Source organism: Arachis duranensis, chromosome 7, assembly GCF_000817695.3.
Source record: "Arachis duranensis cultivar V14167 chromosome 7, aradu.V14167.gnm2.J7QH, whole genome shotgun sequence".
NCBI classification, from domain to species: domain Eukaryota; kingdom Viridiplantae; phylum Streptophyta; class Magnoliopsida; order Fabales; family Fabaceae; genus Arachis; species Arachis duranensis.
The window spans coordinates 12179868-12183223 of record NC_029778.3 but is presented as its reverse complement, the minus strand read 5'-3'; the positions used below and the strand labels follow the sequence as shown (position 1 = coordinate 12183223).

At 43.4% G+C, this 3356-nt stretch overlaps 1 non-coding gene across 1 annotated transcript; it reads left to right on the top strand.

The window, feature by feature from the left end:
- Positions 1 to 2585: 2585 nt before the first annotated feature.
- On the top strand, positions 2586 to 2693 carry LOC127741006 (small nucleolar RNA R71). The gene has a single exon (XR_008001861.1). It is a non-coding gene; the product is annotated as a small nucleolar RNA R71 (small nucleolar RNA).
- Positions 2694 to 3356: the final 663 nt, after the last annotated feature.

Genomic DNA, 3356 nt, shown 5'->3' with positions numbered 1-3356 from the left:
TTCTTGAAATCCTTAAAGGACTCATCATACATAGCAAAAACTTTGTGGCCCTAGGCGGACCTGAAGGAAACCCAGGAAGCCTTCTTTTTTGAAGAACCGCCAGGCTTGGCGGAAACAAACAAGTAAAAAAACAGAGTCTGGGAAGGTGTTACATCTAGTTCACGGCAGAGAAGTTGAAAATTTTAATAAAACCCCAGGAATTGGGGTGAAGCTGGGATGGAGCAATATTACACGACCACAACAGGTCGGTTTCAAAAGCAGTAAAAGGAAAAGTAACATTCAACTGGCTGAAAAAGTATTCATAGGCATAAAAGAAGGGACGCTCCCTCTCAATGGAAGTCAGAAAGCAAACCCTCTCATCAGAATCAGGAGCAACAAGCTCGTAATCCCCCTCGCGAGCATTGTTACCACAAATCCTATGACGCTTCCTCAGCTCTGTGCAAAATTCAGCATCCACAATGGAAACACACAACAAAACAAGGGAGTCCAGCCAATCGGACATCCCCTCGGAAACTCTGGAAGACATCTCTACAATGTTATTGCGAGAAGACATGAGGCCAACTAAATCCTACAAGTAAGAAAAGGAAATGACGTTACTACAAACATCTCGGACAAAGGGGAAAACAACTCGGTCAATACTTCTGAGGCAATGAAGAGCAAGAAAAGGAAAACCCCAAGACTCAAACCAAAAGTCTTGGGGCATCCTTTGGAGGCAGCAACAATGCAAGGTTTCCAAATCACATCCCAAGCATTTCTCAAAAAAAGATTCAAAACAACAAGCACTTTTCATCAAAAGAAAAACACAGCAACAAAGCATGGGATCGTTAAAGATGCAACCTTTTTTCAAAAAGATCAGCAATCTCCAAAAAAGGCAAGAAACGGATGCAGATTTTCTAAACCAATATCAAAAGCAACCAGAAAGCAACAGTAAATTCCAAGAAAAATCGCAAAGAAGAAAGCCAAGGAAAACACATGTACAGTGACGAACAAACACAAGATCAAGGTTCAAGCTTTCAAACATGCAAAATCAGAAGCTTCACCAAAAAACTAAAGACGAAGCTACGAAAGAAGCAAGAAAGCTAGTACCAACCTGGAATGAGCAGCAAGCTTCAAAGAAACTGAAGACGAAATCTGGGAAAGCCTTCTCACAAAGAACGCGAACAAAGAGCGATGTCGAAGAGAGAAATGTGAAACTCCAGGCGAAAACAAGAAGCTCCAGAAACGCCAAAACGACGCCGCAAACACAGAAAAAGGAGAAGCGCAAAACAAAAAACAGAAGAGCGGAGAGAACGGAGAAAAGAAGTTATGAAAAGAGGGAAAGGAGAGAAACCGTTTCTGGGCTTTCGAAATCGAAATAAAGAGCCAAAGGGAAACGGGGCAATTAATGCTAAAATTAAGGAAAGCATTAAATCCTCGCACGTTCCCAAAGCGCCGATATAAAAGCGCGCGCTCTTAGAGGAAATGTTCTACATTCAAAAGCTGATACAAAGGAGTCGACAAAATGCTTGAGTTCGGCTTCACCAAAGAAGGACCGAAGTCGAGGACTCGGCCTCAAAAAAGAAGACCGAGCTCAAGCAGGGGCACTGTTCATACCCTGGGTCAAGCTGTCCGACCCGGGATGTTCTACAGATAAAGCGACCGACCTCTTCAGGTCAGGACAACCCGACCTCTTCTCAAAAATCTCGGCCAAGTCACAGGAAAGCCCAAACAAAGGGCCCAAATAGAGGAACACGTCCCAAATCCAATGGCAGCCCAAGCCCATAGAGATAAAGGCGGTTCCCTTAAAGATGACCTCACTTAAAGATAAAGATAAGATAAGGTAACTAACTTATCTTATCCACAGAAGGTCACATCTCGCCATTATAAATACACTGGAGCACCCAGGTATAACTCATACTCTGATTCTACTCAATACCTGCTTAATACCCTTGCTAACTTAAGCATCGGAGTCCCTTGCAGGTACCCCCCACCCTCCGGGGACGAAGGATCAGCACCACCACCAAGTCCAACAAGTCGGACACACCAGCTCCGGCCGCCGTACACCTGCCGGATGCATCGGCTCCGACCAAACACAGAAGATCTCATCCGAGATCGACCTACAGTTTCAGGTAACCCTCGGAACAATAAGTTAGTTATCTTATCTTATCTTTATCTTATCTTCAAGTGAGGTCATCTTTATCTTCAAGGGAACCGCCCTTCTCTCTGTAGGCTTGGACTGCCTTAGGATTTGGGGCATGTTCCTCTATTTGGGCCCTTCTTTGGACTTTCCTGGTGACTTGGCCGAGCTCTTTAGAAAGAGGTCGAGTTGCCCTGACCTGAAGAGGTCGGTCGCTTTGTTTGTCGAACATCCCGGGTCGGACAGCTCGACCCAGGGTATGAACACCTTTCTTCTGAGTTGTCCCATTATTCACAGGATTTCTTTCAGAAGTGTACATGAACTGGTTATTTGCAACCATTTCAATGAGTTTCTGGGCTTCTGCAGGCATTTTCTTCAGATGAATAGATCCGCCTGCAGAATGGTCCAATGACATCTTGGATAACTCAGACAGACCATCATAGAAGATACTTATAATGCTCCATTCTGAAAGCATGTCAGAAGGACACCTTTTGATCAATTGCTTGTATCTTTCCCAAGCTTGATAGAGGGATTCACCTTCCTTCTATTTGAAGGTTTAAACTTCCACTCTAAGTTTACTCATCTTTTGAGGTGGAAAGAATTTAGCTAAGAAGGCATTGACTAGCTTTTTTCAAGAGTTCAGGCTGTCTCTAGGTTGTGAGTTCAACCATATACTAGCTCTGTCTCTTACAGCAAAAGGGAAAAGCACGATTCTACAGACCTCGGGATCAACTCCATTGGTCTTAACAGTATCACAGATTTGTAAAAATTCAGCCAAGAAATGATGAGGATCTTCCAATGGAAGTCTATGAAACTTGCAATTCTGTTGCATCAGAGAAACTAATTGAGGCTTAAGCTCAAAGTTGTTTGCTCCAATGGCAGGAATAGAGATGCTTCTCCCATAGAAGTCGGGAGTTGGTGCAGTAAAGTCACCAAGCACCTTCCTTGCATTGTTGACATTATTGTTATTTTCGGCTGCCATGTCTTCTTCTTTTTCGAAAATTTCTGTCAGGTCCTCTCCAAAGGGTTGTGCTTTAGCTTCTCTTAGCTTCCTCTTCAGAGTCCTTTCAGGTTCAGGATCAGCTTCAACAAGAATGCCTTTATCTTTGTTCTACTCATATGAAAGAGAAGAAAACAAAGAAAGTATGGAGTCCTCTACGTCACAGTATAGAGATTCCTTGATGTGTCAGAGGAAAAGAAGAATAGAAGGATGAGGTAGAGAATTCGAACTTATAGAGAG